Source organism: Eretmochelys imbricata, chromosome 16, assembly GCF_965152235.1.
Source record: "Eretmochelys imbricata isolate rEreImb1 chromosome 16, rEreImb1.hap1, whole genome shotgun sequence".
NCBI lineage: Eukaryota > Metazoa > Chordata > Testudines > Cheloniidae > Eretmochelys > Eretmochelys imbricata.
Genome location: NC_135587.1, coordinates 23,224,987 through 23,245,464, shown reverse-complemented (window position 1 = coordinate 23,245,464; position 20,478 = coordinate 23,224,987).

The following is a 20,478-nucleotide window of genomic DNA, read 5'->3' as shown; positions in this document are numbered from 1 at the left end:
AGCCCTTTTCCACTGTGGTGTGGCACAGCTGAACTTCTGCCAGTGACATGAATAGGGGTACATGTATACAGCTAGATCTGAGTGCTCCCCCTGGACCCTTGTGGGCCCTGGTGCAACTGAACCATTTGTACCGATGTAACTATGTCACAGCTTGGTAAGCTATCATCCATCCTATTGAACTGAGCAGCTGTTGATTAGATGATGGAGCTTAGCTGTGGCTTTATTCAGTTAGTGCAAGCCCTTCAAGCCGAGAGCTGGACTCCTCTCCTACCTTTCTGCTCATTAACACAAAACCTGATCAATTGTCCTTAGCAGATGAGATCTGTCTTTTCCTGTGTTTAGAATATAGTGCTTTGCTTTCCAGGGGGTGGGCTTTCTTAGAGCTTCATTGCACAGGAATGCCTACGTCATCATTAAATCCAGTCCTGCCTTACTGGAGAGAGACCCCTGACCAACCTCCCAGCCAACCCAAGTGAGGCCAAGTTGTAACTGTCCTTGGTGCCGCTACTGACTGGAGCTGTACAATTCGCAGGCTCTGGTTTTCACACCATGTGCATTTTTTCCACCCAGTGAGAATGGCTTTGGTTTTTTAACCTTTGAAAGTGAATATCTGCCTGGTTATAATTAACATAAGGGATAAAATAAATCAAATCTAATCTTTTTAGCTAATGTCTTGAATCAAATTTACCGAAGGGACCTCTCAGTAAATGGCACAGCGCAATTTCTTTTAAATCTACAGAGCTACAGTTGAAAGGTAGAGTAGATGCATTAAAACCCCATCTACACTTCACCCTGCAACCAGATACATTGTTAGATTTCTACCAAAATCCAGTTGGTTTTCTGTCTAGTCTTGCCTTGAATAACGCCAGGCTGGGAGATTCCTTGGCAGGTAGTTTTTTAAGGATAAGATATTAGCCGAGGCAGTAAGTATGGTGCTGCTCCCTAGTCTTTTAAAAGAACAGCAATAATAGTGTATTTTGGTTATCATAAACACACATCAGAGTGTATGACACATTAAATTCCAGACCTGAGCCGAATATCCTAATTTAATACATAAAGTAAGTGAGAGTCTTGGAAACATCATGAAACCCTGAAATTAATGGAAGCATCTTAGTGTCGAAGTTGTTTTCAAGTTGGCTAAGGATGTTGTCTCATCATACGACTCTGCCAGATAGTGCTGCTGTTTCTAATAACGCCCAGCCTGGTGGGCTTGGGGTGCTGTTGTTGCTCTGACAAGTTGTGCTGTTTGGAAGTTGTAAAGTTCTCCTTGACTACAAACACCCGCACCAAGAGCCAGGGGTTCTTCTTCGAGCAGATGCAGCTGTGTATCCCAGTTAGGTGTGTACGTGCACCGGAGCTGGAGAATTTTGCTTAGAAGTACCCACAGAGATGCTCCAGGCCATACCCCCCGGGCTGGATGAGGCAGCGCCACCCGGCCCCCCTCCCTTCCTCCACACTGAATGCCCACGAGATGAGACTCTGGTGCAGAGGGGATGAAGGGTGGGTAATGGAATGCACATTTGCATCACAGCTCGAAGAACCACCGGTACAATAAGTAACCATTTCTCCTGAGTATTGTGCTGAAAGTTCTGGAGCCCTCTTCTCCCTGGCCTTTAAAGGCTGCTTGGCAATGGCAGTGCTTTCTGTGCTGGCCCTAAGGAGTGTGGTACTGCTGATAAACAGGCTGGCTGCGCCGATAAAGCAAAATCTCATCTATAACTCTGTGTGCAACTACCTTTGACTTCACTGTGCGCATCCGAGGGCAGAGTTGAGCCGAGGGAGTTGATTTTTGTTACTTTGGAAAAAAAATTGGAAATGGTAATGATGCAATTCTGTCTTTCATCTACGTTTCTAACACTGAGAACCACTTGATAGGAAGTGAAACCAAAAAGAGGTGTTCTGCTCCGTCCGACGGAGACACCACCAAATAGTTATTGCTTCTTGAGCACGACACATCCAGGACGCTTCGTCAAACACATGAGGCCAAGGTACATGCCCCCCCCAATTTACAGACTAATCGCTGAAGTAATTCTATTGCAAATACGGTAATAGAAATAGAATTCAGCCAAATGTTTGGCTTCACTGAGTTAATCTTCAATCGGTTCAGATGCTGCAGCAATGGGCTTCTCGTAATGAATGCAAATATTTGTGTCATCTTAAGGTCATCAGCAGAGATTAAAATAATTGACATATCAGTGTAGTGTGGAGTGGAGACAACTCAGAATGTGTCTCTGAACACGATTGCTGTGGCTTTACAGGTGGGTCTGAGGGCAACAATACCCAGAAAGATCGTTGCATGATATGGAAGGAGAGGGGAATTTCTTAAGAGTGCTGCAGCCCTTGTGCCTCTGTTAACTGTTCATAGCTTCTCCCCACCAAGTCAGTAGTTCCAGTCTCTGGCTGACAGGAGGCAGAGTGTCTGTACGCAGCAGTTCAAAGCAGTAGGGGCTTAAAATCAAAAGGGCACAACCTGGCACTGAAGTTGTGCTGAGCCTACTCCTTTATGGTTCAGGATGCCAGGCAGAAAACAGAAGAGGGCCAGAACCCTCTCCGCCTTTGCAGTTGTCATGTTGGCACTGCCAATGACACATACTAAAATGTTTGCATTTATTAACCCACGTGTAAACTACAGGGACCTGAATCAACTCAAAATGATCACTTACCAATTCAAAACTAAAGTGCTATTTGCTCTCCTCACTTGGTCCTGAAACAATAAATGTCATTATTGTTTGTACCACTGTGTTTGTAAAATGTTGCACTTTATTGCTGTGGATATTTTGATCTATTTAAGATATTGATTCTGTTATTGCATAGAGAGTTGTGCTATATTTTATCCTTCATATGAATGAATCATTGAATGTTTAGTGCTTTAATTTTTCTGAAGTAGGAAAACAGGCTTTGTGTAATATACATTATGAATCATTGATAAGATGCATTTCTGGGTAATGATCTATATATTAAATATTTAGGAGCCATCTTTTAGAATGCCTGGTACAAGGTAGCCAGCTATAACAGCAGCACGCATGTCGTCATGCGCATATTTCAGTGTGGATGGGGGGAGAGGGAGGGTGGGAAATGAGGCCATATCAGAGAGAGAGAGACGTGACATAGGTTTAAGCAGTTATTTATTCAATCTCCTAATGTAAAGGTTAAAGATCACTAAAGCCCTTTAAATCACTAAACAAAATAGACCCACAAGAAGAATCAATAGCAGAAAAAGTGGATTTCAGATTCTCAACTCCAAAGTTACTTCTGTTTAGTTTCTTCCCTTCAAGGTCCCATACCAAAGTGGGAAGAAAAGAGGTGAGTAACATATAATCCCAGGCCATGCCGTCTCCATTCAGCTGTGTTTCACTTTCACCACACAAGGGAGTGACAATTCTTCTGGTGCGTGTACTGTGCTAGAGAACTACAAACCCCAGCATGCTTTGCAAGTGAGCAACAATTCCTATCTGTCCAAGGGATAAAATTACCTATATAAGAAACACCTGGGTACTCCCTTCCTTCTGCATCTCTTGCTGTGTCAGTGGATTTGCTTCCGAGCCAAACAGAGGCCACAAGCCTTCCACCAGGATGCGTGTCTGTGAGTAGTTGATCTCTTCCAATTACCCTGCCCAGAGCAATAGCATAGGAGCTCGCAAACCAGTAAGTAGCCGCATATGCTGTATTTACATGTTTGTATTTGCGTGGGCATGGCTTTGCTGCTCTCCTACCATATCATATAACTAAGTAACCATCATCCATTGCTACCCTTGTTGGGGGTGATAGCCTATTTTAATATTGGGGGTGCTGGGCAAATAGGACTTTGTCAAAATCAGTAACAAGTTTAAATAGGTAAACTAAACAGACATGGGAGTTGGAAACAGCCCTTTACACAAGTTAGGGCCACCCAGTAAAACAACACTAGTAGGAAGGCCTTGGGATTCCCCAATTCAGACGGGCTCTGTGTCCTCTCATCCACAGTAAGAAGGCTGCTTAGTAGCTGTGTTGTCTGCAACCCAGCCACCAGACCCCCTGTGCTTTGTGCATCCCCTTACCAACCTGTGTGTAGCACTGGGCTGCTTGTATGGCAAACACTCACTCAAACCCTAATCACTTAAATACAATCACTCATTTTGTTGATTGTGAGGCAAACAATCTGTTGATGCTTTTTTCAAATAAGAATGGATTCTTCATTTACAAACATAATGACCTCCATGCATGCTTTTAACTTCTATATTTGCTGCTGTATATTCAAGAAAGACATTTGATAAGACTGCTGTCCCAGAGTGGGGCTCCAGATCCAATGGTGTTTGAATAGTGAGGCAACATTAGAAAGAAGCGCTTGTTATGCAAAGAGAACTGTAATGTTGCTAGGGTTTGATTCCTTTTAGTTGCTGAGCCAGGGATTGAAGAATTTCAGGGTATTAGTGCATTGCTCATTGAAGTCAGGTGTTTATCAGCTGGAAATTAACTTGCCTTGATCAGCTGTGACCATGTGCTTGGCAGTGAGGAAAGACACATCCCAGAACGTTCTCCTCTCTGCTGTGATGCTGCTGAATTCAGAGGAGCAGGTGGATTGAATGTAATTTTTGGCTGGGGACTGTGCCATGAGTGTTTAGAGTAAGGCAAATCTGGTCTATTGGCCCCATTGCCAAGACGGGTCTGGGTGTATTATCAGAAGGTGAAAGCAACTACATAGCCTCCTTGAGTAGGTTTTGAACAGCAATATGGAAGTGAACGAATGTACCTTTTAAATGAATTAAAGTCCTCTTTCGTTAACAGATGTTTATTCACTGTTGCACCAGTTTTCTTCTGTACAAAACACACTTTGAAACTGTATAGAGAGGAGTGCGACTGAAATTAACTTGAAACAGTGGCAGTGACTGACAGAGAAATCTCCTGTAAAGCCATTTGTCTGTCCCTATTTCAGTGTGACTGTGGCCACTGTCCTCAGCCCCTGGCAGCCTCCTCCCAGCCTGAGGCCCTGGGAGCCAGCCTGGTTCTGGCCATGTAGCATTCGCGATCACTGAATTCCCTAACTTTTTGGTTGATTTCATCTTAAAAATGTAAACAAGTCATAAAAGAAGAACCCCTTGGTTGTGCAAGGCCGATTTTTAAGTACCATTTTAGGAGTTTTTATAAAACACAGACTGTAACCAGTTGATCTTAATGAACTGATCACAGGGATACTTATGCAAGTGCTGTTAAAACACACCACTTAGGGAGCTTTTAAATGGAGCTTATTAAATCAGTATATACTAGGTACAGCCTGCCATGTAAATGTGCACTGAAGATCCTCTGTAAAAATTCTTAACTTAACCAATAGACTTTCATGGTTTCTTTGCAGCCATGAAAGCCTATTCTGTAAATATCTATTAGAAGTATTTTTAAATGCATCTTATTTTTAAATCCAATAGATTGAATTTTTTGAAAACTTTTCTATGGTCTTACCTAGCAAATCTGTATTTAGTGACGTCTTTAAAAGCTGAATTGGATTCTATTCCAGCTAGGTTCTTACTCTGCACTCACCACTGTAGTATCTGATGACCTGACATTCCCCAGGTCACACAGGAAATCTGTGGTAGAATCAGGACTGGAAGCCATTCTGTTAATGCAAAGATGTGTCTTAATTAACAGGGAATCCAAGAGCTAAAGTCTGTCCTGCTAAATGTGTGCAATTCCCACTGATGTCAAGAGGCCATAATGAGGTGGATATGATAGAGGTCTATAAAATCATGACTCGTATGGAGACAGTAAATGACGAAGTGTTATTTACTCCTTCTCATAACACAAGCACTAGGGCATCACCAAATGAAATTAATAAGCAGCAGTTTTAAAACAAACTGAAGTATTTTTTTTATATATAACGCACAGTCAACCTGTGGAACTCGTTGACAGAGGATGTTGTGAAGGCCAAGATTATAACAGGGTTCAAAAAAGAACTCGATAAATTCATGGAGGATAGGTCCACCAATGGAAGCTGGGAATGGGCGACAGGGGATGGATCACTTGACGATTACCTGTTCTGTTCATTCCCTCCGAGGCACCTGGCCTTGGCCACTGCCGGAAGACAGGATATATGGCTAGATGGAACTTTGGTCTGATCCAGCATGGCCGTTCTTATGGGGTGGAAGCAATCACAGATGTGGGGAAAATCAGCAGCGTGCAGAAAGTCAGCACAAGATCTGTGCACCACTTGCATCCCCCTGAGCCTCTGGTGGCTCTGTGTACGGGGTGGCAGAATCTGGGCCCAAAAAGGAATTCTTCAGAACAACAGCTGTGCTGCACGGCTCTAGGCCTGTGCAAAGCATGTGTTAGCGTACTCAGAGGGGCTGACTCGTCGAGCGCTGTTGTTACCAGAAAGATACAAATTGTGGATTTATTGGTATCAGAGCTCAGTAATCCTGTCAGATTAGTATTTGTTTGTGGATGGGTTTTGTCAACTTGTCCTAAACTAACCTGCCTTTTTCCTGATGATCTTCCTTGTTCTTTCATCAGTGGGGAAGGCAGAGACTGTAGTAGCCCTGTTTGGATCTTGACATTATTAACAGCTGTCTGACAGCTCCATGAGCGTGCCACTGTGCAGTTCATTAATTGGGAACAGAAAGATGGTTTTGAAGCAATTGGTACATCTGTTCTATGCTGGTTTTTTGCTCTGATCTCCATCATGTGCATTAGTTGATCAAAACCTTGTAAAACATGGAGCTGTCTGTGTATCTGATCAACGCAAGGAGATTATGGAAGTTGTCGGGGTGGTGTGATATCCTGGATTAATGTAGTATCTTCCCAAAGGGGCTGCTTCTGACTTTACACACTGCCTGTGAATTCCTTGGGAGCATTTTAAATGAGGGCTGTGTTTAGTGCTGGCTTTATTAATATTGTTCAAGTGATTATTAAATGAAGCGAAGTTCACCGTTGCCTTGTAAATGCTGTTAGGAAATAAATTTGTAATCAGCTCTTGACAAATGATGCTGCAGGAGTTTATGTAGTGGTAGGCAGTGAGTGAAAACTCTGGACTCGATTTGGGGGTGCTCGCTTCCCACATGAGCACAGGGGAGGGAGGGAGGGATGGATGGAGGTCATAGGCATAAGGCACAATTAGAGCTGATGGAAAAAAATCACCACCATTTTTCTATGGAATATTTTGAAATAAGTTTTGTTTGTAACTTTTGTTTCCCCTTTATTCAATTTTTTTTCAAAGAATTGTCATGGGAAATTTTTGGTTTTGAAATTTTGGGGTTTTAAGGGTTTTCGGTTTATGGGTCTTTCCTCCATCCTCTCCTTTGTTTCCTTGTTATTTTTTCTCACTCGTCTTCCCCACCTTTTTCCATTTTGCCACTAAAGCATGTGGGGGAGGGAATGAAAAGGCAAGGGAAAGCTGAAACAAACATTTTCACTTCGGTGGGTTTCACTAAGAACAGGATTTTGAACATTTTCATGAAAAAAAATTGTTTTTCTGTTTGGAAAAGGGCCATTTTTCAATGAGCAAAGTTGTTCCAAGAGTTTTAACCAACTTTCCCCAACAGCCCAGCTGCAGCAGGGTCTCAGGGTCGACCCAGTGACTCCAGACTGTCCAGGTTGGGAGTTAATATGAGGATGATGGGTGGGAGGATGTGCTGAATCAGCAATCCTCCCCACTCCCTTGGGGGGCTGCCTTCCAGTTGCCCTCCTGCGGTGTAGCCCTCCAGGAGCATAGCTAGGGAGCCACTGCTCAGTTGGGTCTAAGTCACAAATACACTCTGCTCTTGGTGTGGGGGCCACCACAGGCCCTGTGGGTGGATATATCTAATCCCAGAGAGCTTGCGTTGTGTCCGCGCTGTGTAAAGCAATGGCAAAACCTGGGAAGGTCTGTGCTGACAGGCACTCACCAGGCCAAAAGTGAACTAAAGTGTGTGTTTAAATCTCAGCCCGAACTCTAAGGAGCATCATATTCAAAGAACAGCAGGTTGATACCTCCCAGCGTGTAGCCAGCAGGCTACAGGGGGCAGGCAAGGATCAATAGCAGCAACAATGAAGATCTTTGTGGGTAACTGTAAGGGCCTAATTCACAAAGCCCAGACTGTTCTCAGGGGCTGCTCTGCTGTGGGCTGGAGTGAGAGGTCCCCTTGTGTCTGTTGCAGAGTCTGCATGCAGGTCAGGGGAGGTGCAATGCTGGTGTCCTAACCCAGTGGTAGCACCTATGCCAACATGGGTAAAACGGCACAGCGGTTTATATGAATACATTTCACCCTGGGATCTCAAAGTCTTTTGCCAAATATTAATTCAGCTTCCCAGCCAGCCCCTGTGAACAGAGTAAGTAGCATCCACGTTTCATAGATGCACAAAGGGATGCAGATGGGAGCTGAGATTTGTTCAGGTCGCACTAGCAGAATCCTTCCCGCAGTTCCTCCCCAGTGCATTGCTGCCACTGAGTCATCTAGCCCTGCTTGGGGCAGGTTCCCATGGCAGGATGGTAAAAAAGCACCAGCCCAGTTTACACTAGAGCTGTTGCTACTGCCAGAGGTGGGTGCAGATCTGAATTCCGCTAACCTAGGTGAGGCCCTGCTGAGCCAGCGGCAGGGCTGGGAATAGAGCCCGGAGCTCTCGCCTCCTCATCCTGCCCTCTGGTTGCACTCTGCCCCGTTTTGAACTAAAAATGACAAATATGGCATGAGGGAGCTGGCTTGCTGGGTGACTCTTCCCAGTTCTGATCTCCACTGGGCAGCTGATGACTGACCTCCAGGCAATCGGCATGTTCTCTGCATAGGGAGCTAAGCCTCCTGAGAAAACAGAGGCTAAAAATGGGTGGGTTTAGGGGTCCCTTGGCATGGCTGTTTTTAGACAGGGTATTGACTGATGCTCCACACTAGGAAGAGTCAAGCTTTAAAGCAAGGCTGCGTCGAATGCTGGATGCCTGGTAAGTAGCCTGACAAACCGGCTCAGCAGTAGCTGCTTTCCGCGCTGGCATGGCCACACTTCCCGCAACACCACTCTTCCCCCTTCCCCTGATGTCTCTGCAGCAGACCGCCAGTGCCAGCTTGCTGTCGGAACCAGGCCTCGTTCAGATCCTTCTGCTTCACAAACATGCAGCTTGTGCCAGCTTGCTGTGGAGGACGAATTCCTGGGCAGCTGCCCCTTGCCCAGCCACCTGTCAAAACAAACCCTGAGCAGGTCAGCTGAGATTGCCAGGTTACATGCTTCTCTGCAGCTTCTCTCTCCTGAAGCGAGCGCTTCATCTCGGGTCTGATGGCAATAGTAGGAGAGGGGCCCATGCAGTCCCCTCCATGGCTGCTGGGGCCCTGGGCTGTGTAGATCTCACACCCCATCTGCACTACACAGCTAAGGCCTGATTCTGCCTCACTGCCCTCAGTTTCAATGGGAGCTGGATCAGACTGCTAACCCCACTGCTCCAACATGCTTGTGGCCCAGCCATGTTGTCACATGAGTTTTTCCCTTGCCAGTGTGGTTATAACTGTATCAGAGAACCATGTATTGCTTTACCTACACTGGGGCAGCACCAATGCAAAGTGGCTCATAGCTTTTCCTGTCTACACTGGGGGTTCGCACTGGACCAGTTAAGCAAGTGACTGGTCACCCCTGGCTGGAACAAGGGCAAATTCTCATTGTAGGCAAGGTCTCCAGCAGGGCTCAAACCTGGTTCCCTAACATGCTTACCACATGCTCTTCCTGACCACGAGAGGAAGCACAAATCACGTTAGGGCACAGAGCAAACACTTTCACTGCTAGGGACTGTGTGTACACCGGTCACTTCCTTTCGCAGACACTGATTGGCACGACTGCCATGGCGCTCCAGCCTGCAGTGGCAAGCAAGCCCTATAGCAAGCATTCACATGTGCTTGGTATTGAGAAACATGTCCTAAAAATGTGAGACTTCCCTTGGGAGACTGCTCAGCCTCCAGCACTTCCTTTGCCATTGCTCTGGCGTGGGGATAGGCAGAGGAGGGGTGCAGGCACCTCAGACTGCAACAGGATCGTCCTGTAAATGGACAAGTTGTGTCCGTCTTTGCCTGTCTCCACGTCTCCCAGGCACGGCCTGTTTAGGCTCTCCACGTGTCCGGCTTAGGGAATGCCTCTCAAAGGCAGTATAAAGCAGCTCACGCCATCTCCAGCTGGGAATGTAGTTTAGTTGTTAGAGCCAGGAGTTGGGAGCCAGGACTCCTGGGTTGAATTCTGACTCTTGGAGGCAGCATGTCCTAGTGGTTAGAAGTCCTGGCATTGACTTGACTTTGGGGGAGTCAACCTCTTGTGCTTCAGTTTCCTCACCACAGGGATGTGGAGTCTGTCAGGTGCCTTGAAATCCTCTAATAGTGCCGGACCCGGAGAGGAGTGAGATCCCTGAGTTCCTTTTCCTATGCTGGCAGAAGATGGGCTGGATGGCCTGGTAGTGCTCCCCCAGCCCACTTTCCCTGCACCTGGTGTTGCTGGGGACAGGCTTGTTACCATTGGCTGTAGAAGGCAAGACCCGGTGAGAAACCCCAATGGCCAGATGTGACCAGCTCACCCCACCTTTCCTTAGCGTTCTCATCCAGATCCTGGTGCCGGTGCTGGCTTTGCCGGCAGGGCCCCTGAGCTGCTGAGGGGAGAGCCAGCCCTGGGACTGTGGCAGAACATCAAAGAGAGCCTGGTGACACAGGCCCAGCCTGCTTTGCACCCCATTGTAATCAGCACCCGCGGCTCAGTCTGCACATGCTGTATGGACCCGCCCTCTGTACAGTCCGAGCGTGCTGTGCTGAGAGGCAGCCTCTGCCAACCAGCTGTACGTGCTCTATGCTCCAAGCCATGCTGCAGCCTTTCCCCCTTCCTCCGTTGGAGTCAGCAGCATTTCTAGGACTTAGCCTATGGACAGCAGAGAATTTTCCAGGTGGGGCAGGGACCAGCACTAGTCCCCACCTCTCTGGCTGCAGGAACAAGCATGGTGCATTTGAGAGAGACGTTTAACAAACCTTTGGTTAGCAGCTAACCACGTAAAGCAATGCGATCTGCTATGTCCCATCCAGAGCCATTGCTCAGCTCTGGGTGGGCAGCACTGCCCTTCCTTGTGGTTCTGTTTCTGGCAGGAGTTAAAATTATCTCCTGACTGTGAACCCAGCCGTGATGGCCATATCAGCTTGCCTGATACCTGGGGAAATTTATCCCCTAGGTCAGCTGGGCTGTCCGTTATCCAGACCTAACATCTACTACAAACCTCCAAGAGGATCCTTCGTACAATGATTTGCGGGGAAGCAGACTTCCCATACTCGTGCCAGACAGACCCTCGCCCTCACTGCTGGTGAGGCCCTTCATGGAAGGGGTGAGGCAGACAGTGCTTCCAGAACCTATATCAACAGCTCCCAAGGAAAGAGGGCATCGGGGCGAAGAGATGTGACACCAACCCAAGCCATAGAATAAATACAAATCCAGGCACGCAGCAGAGAGGGGAATTCGCTGAGAGCCCCAGGAGACATGTGGCTCTACAGTTAAAATAGGGGAATGCGTACGGCCATTTCTACCCAGCCCCAGCTCTGGATTTATTCCACCCTAGCCTGGGCAGACTGGCAGATGTCTGCCCTTTGCCCACCTGAGCTAAGCCACATCTCCGCTTCCATCCTAGAAGGCACCTACAAGCTGAGATTTCACTTTGTAACAAGTTTCTCTGCCATTGGGCGCCTCATTTTTCTGTCAAAGCCCTGCTGGAGCAGTGGCATTAATTCTGTGTTATAGGCGCGTAAAAGGAACAATTGCCCTCTCTCCCATGCACCTCAGTAAAGGGCACGTTCCAGTCCAGGGCATGTGGCGGCTGCACATGAGCTGTAAAAGCCCTGATTGCCAGATGTGGCCCCATAAATCCTGCCACGGCGTTTACGCAGCACCACTACGTTTCGAGGAGTTTAAATTAAAACGTATTTATTGCCATCTACTTTTTCCATAATGGCCCTTGTTCAGTCTTGCATCTGCTCTTGAATTGCAAGGGAAGAGACGCTATGATCAGTTCTGACCATTATAATTTTTTGATGCTCATGCTCTTCAGTGATTTATGGGAAATCCCAGCTGAGCACCACCTGTTGTCCCCTCTCCCCACCCCATTCACCTTTTTTATTGAGCTTGTGACAACCGTCTATAAAAGAGCTGAAGGTGACCAGTTACTCAGATGCTGCTGTGCTGTAGCTCTCCTGCTTCCAGGTTCGGAAGCAAACCCTCCTCCATCTTTCTTCCAAGCACTCCAGTTCAGACGAATCCATTGGAAACATACAGTCCCAGAGCCATGCCATGGAAGCAAGTCCTTGCTACAGTCTCAGCATAGGGCTCCTTCCTCTCCAACCCGTGCTCCTGATCATTCTGTTTCAGGCTCCCCAGCTCTCTCCCCGAGCCTCCCCCGGTTTTCTGTCAGGTTCACAGTAGGAATATAAATGTGGAGATTATGTAAATTAGGAGGCCAGGGAGGCCTGTGTATTGTGGCTGAGAAATATGATTGCTGGTGCTTTAGTAGGATCATTTAGTTCCTTGTAAATAACTAGCTGGTTTTGCTTCCAAGAACCTGGTGAGGAGTTTGAGTTCCCAGCACTGAATTAATTGTCTGATTCAGGCACCTCCAGATGTGTTGTGTTCACTCCCCTCCAAGGAAATGCTGAGCACGTGGAGAGTCTGTGGATTTGCCAAGCCTGCTGTAGGTGGACACATCCACTTCTGTAATCTCAGGTGCTCCATGGAACCAGCTCCTCAGCAGGGAGTAACCCCCAAGAAGTTTGCTCCATTGTGCTAAATTCTGCTGTTACTCCCACCAGCTTCCTTGGGAGGGCACTGGTGTCTGACAGTAAAATTTGGTTGCTGGATCCCACCTCTGGTCCCTGGATGGCTTGTTCCCACCTTATTTCAGGTGCTGAGTACAGGTAACTGAGTGCCTTATAACCACACATGGCTTTAATTTCAGAATTACAGGCATGTTGGCAAACACTCTGATTTGGAGCCTGCTGTCTGCGTAGGGTGGTCTATGTGATCCAGCATTAGCACGTTACAGTGAAGTTTGGATGGGCAGCTCTGAGCCCTGTGAGCTGCTTCTGTCTGAAGACTGAGCATGACCTGCCCCCTAAAGACTCAGGGAAGGTCAAGAGCCCCTAAGGTAACCAGATCAAGCCCCATTCTGGTTTGGCAGGTTTCCTGCTTTGAGCCTAAGGAAACTGTGGCCAAAGGAGCCTAATAAAGGTGCATCTAGACTTTGTAGATGGAGAAAGGCGCTCATGTGTTTGACATTAGCCCAGCAAGAAATGTGATTCCAGTTAGCTTGCCATGCCACATTACTCATCGCAGAAACCTTCTCCGCAATGGTTGCGTTATTTTCCTTTGGAGTCTGCACTGTTATTTTGGCAATTAGTCCTCTTAATTTCCTCCTCCTCTTGCAAGCCTCTGCAGAGGGAAAGGACGGCTCCAGAGCACCCGGCTAGGAATGATAGTCAGAGAAGGCTAAAATGGGGGGCAAAGGTGGGTAGAACCGAAGGCACCGACCGGCGTCTGGCCATAGCACAGAAGGACCTTAGAGCCTTGGCTTGCCTACAAGGGCAGAACAGAAGCTCTCCAAAGAGCCCCAGTGTGGTGTGTTCTGGGAAGGAGTCTCTCTGGCCCCAGAGCTGTCATTGTAACTCATTAAATCTATTAGAGCGCTTTAACATTTTAACGACGAGGAGTCGTTCTTTCTAGTGGAACCCAGTCAGGTGCAGGATTTAACTTACGTTGTAATTTCCCTTGTTTACAAAATGTCGGAGTCCGCATTGGCTCGGAATATTAAACGGGGCAGGGCCCAGGAGTGTGCCGGGGGCGGCATGCCGGCTCTTTGGCCTTGTCTGGCTCCCTGTTTGACAGCCCCTCGGAGCCAAGAGCTGGGTTCACCTTCTTTAAAATCACAGGATGCATGTGGGTTGGGGGATGCAACCGGAGAGCCACCTCTAGCCCCCCTGGCCACAGTGTGGGGCTGGTCCATCTGAGTGGTTAATGAATTGGCTACAGCTCCCAGCTGGGGCACCTCGCCTGTTAGCTTTAGCCATGGAGGCTCGTGATCTTAGACGGAGGGGTCCCAGGTTCAAGCCCTCCCACAGACCAATCACATACCACATCTAGAGGCTGATGTGGTGATGGAGCATGGGGCAGGTGTAGCATCCCAGCAGCCGGCCACCTCCTGGTAGGGGTGTGGGATAGAGTGGACTGGTCTTTATTTCTTGGCCCTGGCCATCTCTTGTATGTCAGGGAGAGCAAGGTGGGGCTGGATTCCCCAAGTCATCGCTGCGGGGTGGGTTGCCTCTCTCCCCTCAAGTGTTTGGCACTTTGTCCGGCCTGTCTGCATCAGGCATATTTCAAGCTGTGTGCGTGGTGAAACAGTTTATTGTGAAAGGACTTTTCAAAAGTGTGTGTTACCCTTGCGCTTAAATATGCTCTGCCCTCGGTGGGAAAGATGGTCTTGTGGGTAAGGCAGTGGCGTAGAACGCATGAGATCTAGGTTCAGTTCCCAGTCCTGCTACTGCCTTCTAGCGTCCCTTGGGCAAGTCCCTTAATCCCTCTGTGCAACAGCGGTAGAGCTGCTGCTTTCTCCCGCTCGTGTCTACTTGGCTTGTAAACTTCTTGGGAGATGGCCTGTCACTCAGCACGTTTGTCAGCCCCCCGCACGATGCGGCCCGACTGTAATACAGACAAATAATGGAGAATTAGGATGGCACTGGAGAAGCATTAAAGCTCGTTTCGTGTGTGCCTTCCCTCATGTGCGGTGCCGATGGCTAGAGCTGATCCAGATTTGTGGAACTTTTCATCCAGCTTGTGAAGGGTTTTTTTAGAGAGTGGCCAATTTGTAGAAACAGAAATTTCCCCAGGAAACGTCTGTTCTTGATGAATTTTTTAGGGATTTCACCAAAAAGCTGAAAACTGACTTGGCCCCTGCCCTCCATTTGTTTTTGTTTGTTTTTGTTTTTGTTTTGTTTGTTTGTTTTTAATTTTAGCTTGTTGGACAAAACAATGTTGGCTTGAATGAAAATTTTCACCTGCCCAGCAGAAATTTGTGGATTTTTGTTGCTGGAAACTGAATTTTCTTGATATGTGGGGTGGGATGAGAGGGGAGTTTTGTTTTTTGATTTAAAACCTGACCTGTCTTACTGGCTGGGAAATGGGGATTCCCTGGGTTACCCATAACCTGGTGTTGAACACCCCTTTGCACAGCTGCAGTCCCTGCACTGCAGTGTTTCTGCCATGAACACGCTTCAGTGGCCTACGTAATGTGCCATGCCCTCCTGTGACATAATCTTTCTGCTCACTGTGGCAGTCAGCGGGCAGCAATTATTGGGGGAACGGGAAGAGGAATGCCCAGCAAACCTTGAAAAGCTGGTCCCAGCAGCTGTGTGCTCCACCTTTTAATACCACGATGACTCTTAACTTTATTGATTCTCAAGAGCTAAACGTTGCAGCCATTAGTCTACTCGTAAATAGCATAAAATAGTGCAAATATGCCTAAAATTCTGCATATTGGACCTATCCACCCTGCAGTCTCTGCCTAGAAAATCATTACTGGGTCATACTCCTGAGCAGCACAGAGTCCTGCACTTTCTAACAACGGAGCGCTCAGCAGCAGCTCACGTGGCCCCCGGGTTAGCGCAGGGAGCTGGGGCCGCAGGCTAAGAGGCACTATTCTGAGCTTTGCTGCTGGCTTGGGCCTCCCTCTGCTTCAGTTTTGGTGTGGCACCTCCCAGTGGAAGGTGACAGGGGAGGCAAGGCATTGTTGTGTCTCTTCTTTGCTAACGGCCTGGCCCAGAGCCCAGCGAAGTCGATGGGAGTTTTTTCCATTGGACTTTGTGGGCTTTGGAACAGGTCAATGATACGAAGCTGGACTAGACTCCTAAATGTTGAGAGCCAGCCTCGGGAGTGGGCCCTGGTGATGGTCGGCTTGGCTTGAACAGTAACCCCTCCCCTCCCACGCCTCCAGTACTTCGCTACAGGATCTAGGGGGGAAGGGGGCCTGACCTGGCCATTGGGGCTCCTGGGTTCTATTCCCAGCTCTACCACTGGCTCCCTGTTTGACCGTGTCCCGGGCACTGCACCTCTCTGTTCCTCGGCCGCCAGGGTGCATCTGCACTGCCAACAAAAGCCCATGGCGCCGGGTCTCCCAGCCCAGGTCAATTGACTCGGTTCTGCGGGGCTAAAACTAGCAGGGTAGCCATTCAGGCTCATGCAGCTGGGTGCACCCCGCAGAGCCAGCCCTGGGAGCAGCATGGATCATGGGAATTGTAACTCCCAGCACATGCAGACAAGCACCCAGGGCCGGGCCAGGCAGCAAGAAGAACTAACAGAGCAAACATGATAACAATGCCCCTGATCTGCCTGGTGCCTGCGGTGAGCTGGAAGGTGGTTCCTTTGGTCACCACCAGACTGAGCAGTGCTATCTGGGTTGCCCCCCAGGTCCTGCTGCGGGTATAGGCAGGGCAGCGACCTGGTGCATGTGGTGTCCCATCCCCCGTGCTCCTGCCACCCGGCCTGTCCTTACCAATGGAGGATGCTCTGTTTCAGACACTCATTGCCCAGCAAACCTGCCCCTGGTGGCTCTGGGCACAAGTGAAGACTGCCAGGCCCTTGCTATTTTGGAAGGGGGTTGTGTGCAAACTGCCCCCCGCCCCGGCTCTGGTGAGGAATGCTGGAACGTTCCGTGTACAGAGGGAGAAGGGTGCAGTGGGTAGAGACTTGGGAGACCAGCTCCTGGCTCCACCCCGGACTCCCTGTGACCTGGGGCAAGTCTATGCCTGGAGTCACAAAGGGCTTTAGGGGCCTAAACCCCAGTTTTGGCTTCACTGTGACTCTCTGAAACCGGTCAGCCCATGAACTCTCTCACCCCCTCGGTGCCGATGTTCCCGCCTCTGGGGCGCACTGTCGTCTTGCGAGGGGTTCCCAGCGCCTCCGTCCTCGAGCGATTCGCACAGCAGGGAAGAGAGGCCTGCGGCCGCCTAGCTGGCGTGCAGCGCCCAAGCCGGTAGGTGTGCTCGGGGCCCCGCTACTGGATCAGGCCCGTCGGTTCACAAGGTACCTGCCACCTCTCGCGTGTGTCCTCTAACCACTGGGATGCTCTGGGGTGGGGCTCCCTTGGTCTCTCCTGTCGGTAGCTAGTTAAGGAGTCATTGGAGCAAGGGGACCCCGTGTCCTGGGGTCGTGCTCTAAGGGCGAGGCTAGAGTCATGCTCGTGTGTGCGCGCTTGGGCTCTCCCCCCTCAGTGACAACGGGATGATTTATCCAAAGTGGAAGAGTCGCATCAGGAGCGTGTCGGAATATCCACGAGCCCAATCCCTAGGGCTCTCACCTGGGAGGGGGCAGAGCCCAGCCCGGGTCCTTTCCCCTGCCTCAGGCAGAGGGGGAACCTGAACTGGGCTCCCCTACCTCCCGGGTGAGTACCCTAACCACTGGGCCGAAGGCTAGGAGGGAGTGCCTCCTTCCTCTCCAAACACCGAAGTACCCTGGGGAGGCTAGTTCACGGTGTGTCTGCCCTCCAGTTCCCCTTCTGTCCAATGGGGATAAATAGCCCAGCCCTGCCCCACAGGGGTATGGCAAGTGAGCTAAACTACAGTAAAGATTGTGAGGCACACAGATGCTACAGCGGTGGGCCCAGATGGGTCCCTGAGGCAGAGATGTGCCCAGGGTTGCCCTGGCTCTGTGCTGTCCCAGGGCGCCTCCCTCGGGAGATGGACGATGTTGGGTCTGTGGTATCGGGTGAGGGGATGAGCAAATCCCCGACTCCTCCAGCATTTGGCACCTTTTGGAGGCTGGCCTTTTACACCTGCTCTCCCTCCCCGCTGCTCTGGGGGCAGCTCCGTAATCACCCAGGCCTGGTGCCAAGCCACTGCAGCAGGAAAGGGAGAGTTCAGCAGGCCTCTGCCTAGAGCTGTGCAGGGATAAACCCCCACGTCTCTGAGAAGTCTGGCCCCATGCAGCCTGGTGGGTGGGTGGGTGGGTGTGTTGTGTGTGTGTGCACACCTGCGAGCCCACCTGAGAGAGAGACAATTTTTGTTGTTGTGGAATCTTGTGAAAATTCTGCTGCTGGCTTGTTTGGGGGATTTATTTATTAATTTAAAACCATGAAAAACTTTCCAAGCCCGAACAGAGCCTGCAGCAGCCCCACCCAGACAGTCTAATGTAGCTGCATGCTCTTCTGTTCGCTTCTTTCGGCCTGCCTTACCTTCGCTCCTTCATTTCACCTTAAGTGCACTGGCAAAAAAAAAATAAATAAATCAGAAATGCTCAGCTAAATACATCTGGTCTCCTTCTCAGCTTCATTTCACCTCCCCTAGCAGAGACTGTGTCACATGGTATTCAGCTGAAGCCTCTTACCTTGCATGCCCAAGCATATCATACTGAATTATCTTGATCCATAGGAGTGTTTGCTAATAGCTAATGGCATTGTCTAAGTGTGTGGTGATTTATTAGAATGCACTTTAATTTCTTGGTGCAGCGGGGGTTGGTTTTTTTTTAACAGAGCTCGGTGATGGCAAGTGGAAGGGCTGTGGCGAAAAGGTTGGGAGAGTGGCTCACTCCACAACTCCTGAGCGCAAGGCACTGACCTTTTTGTCCTCTCCCTGCTGCCTGCCCCAGACAGAGACCTGCGCCTGCCATGCTGCTCAAGGAGAATCGAGTTGGCTTGTGTATAATTTGTCCAGTTCACTCCCCTTCCTCCTAGCCTCAGCCTGCTTGTCTGTCCTTGGACTGCAAACTTCAGAGCAGGGACAAGTTGGTGGGTGTTTGGAGAGCAGCTAGCACATAGTGGTAATCTGTAACCGCAAGGAAATGGGTGTGGGTTGTGTGTAGCTTGCTCCAGTCTCCTGGGGAGGGGAAGTTCCTTACTTCTTCCCAGAAGGGTCTCTGCAGGAGACCGTTAGTGTTCCAGTTGTAATGGGAGAAGTCAGACTGCCCCCGCTTGCTGCCGATTTGATGTAGTGCCGTGAGGAAATGATGTGAAATTGCTGCAGAGGACGCAGTCAAAGGTCCACAGGAGTGCCAAGGCTTCCTCTTCGTAATCATCAGCATGAAAGTCCTGTGTGCAGTTCTTGTCACACCGCTGAAGAAATAGCGGGACCCTGCTGGGTCCCTGCTCCTGGCCTACACCAAAAATGTAGGTCAACCTAGCTACATTCCCTCAGGGCATGAAAAATTCACCCCCCAGAGAGATGTAGTTTTGTCGACGTATGCCCCAGTGAACGTTCTGCTAGACGACAGAAGGATTCTCCCTTGACCTAGCTACCGCCTTTCAGAGAGGCGGATGCACTGCAGCAACCAAAGAACCTCTTCCATTGCTGCTCCAGCGTTTCTAGTGTAGATGTCCCGGGAGTGGGAGCTGTGCTAGGCACGTCTGCCCTGGGGAAGCTCAGCAATAGCAATGAGTCTCTGGCTGAGGTTCATGAGATGGTTTTGGAAGAGATGCTTGAGGTTAGTTTGCCTCTTTCCCTTTTCTCTCTCCAATCGGCTTGAGTCTTCGTCAGCAATGCCTGCAGCCCAGTAACATGTCTCCAGGGAGGGTCCGTGACTGAGCTGAGCGAGGAGGCAGGCTGACCAGGGGCAAGAGCACAAGGAATATTGACGGTTGTCAGTGGCATTGTTGTAAGGAAAAGGGACAGGCTTTAGCTAGAGCCGGGAAATGTGGAGAAAGGTAGGAAAGCGCTGCGAGAACACAATGGTCCTGGTGAATGGAGGTAGGCCCCTGCTGGCAGGGGCCCTGTGGGAATTCAGCTTGCAGCCAGGCACCAGGCACAGCGTTCCTGGATCACCTGCTGCGTGGAGGGTGCCAGATCTGACGCTTGCACTGGAGAGTGGGAGACACGCAAATAGTTACCTATCACCCTCATGGCGCAGGGCGGGACTGTACTGTGCGACGCAGATCCTGAAGAAATTCAACTTCTGCAGGCCTGCTTGGCTTCTTGACCGATTTGGATCTAAGGGGCTGGAGGCCAAAGCTTGTCTTTATTTAGGGAAAGCTCCCACTGACTCCAGTGGAAGCAGGATCAGGGCTTTAGGTTGTAAGTGGTGAGCTCTTTTCTGTGCCGGACACGTGTCCGGGAAGCATAATAATACACAGGAATTCAGATGATCCACTCTGGGGAAATGCTCCCAGCTCTATGGCCTGGCTTCCTCCTCCAGCAAAGCAGCCAGTCTTAATCTTGCTTGTGGTCCCCGTCTGCTAGCCTGGCACCACTGATTCCTGCCTATAGGTCACTGGGCTGCAGTCACATAGCGATAACTTCCAGTCCCCATTGCCAATCTTCCACCCCTTTTCCCAGTGTTTTCATGGCATGGGGCTGAACTCCTCGCTCCTGCAGCTCCACTGAAGCAAGTGGAATTACAAGGGGGATAAAATTGGCCTGAACTTTCCTTTTTTTACAAACAAAGCCCATGCTGTCAGTGGTGTTTGCGTATGATCTTGGCTATGGGACTAGCAGGAGGTGAGCAGAGTTTCCCTGATCATCGTACCCAGGGGTATTTTTTTTCCTTAGGCTCTCACTAGCCAAGTCATGT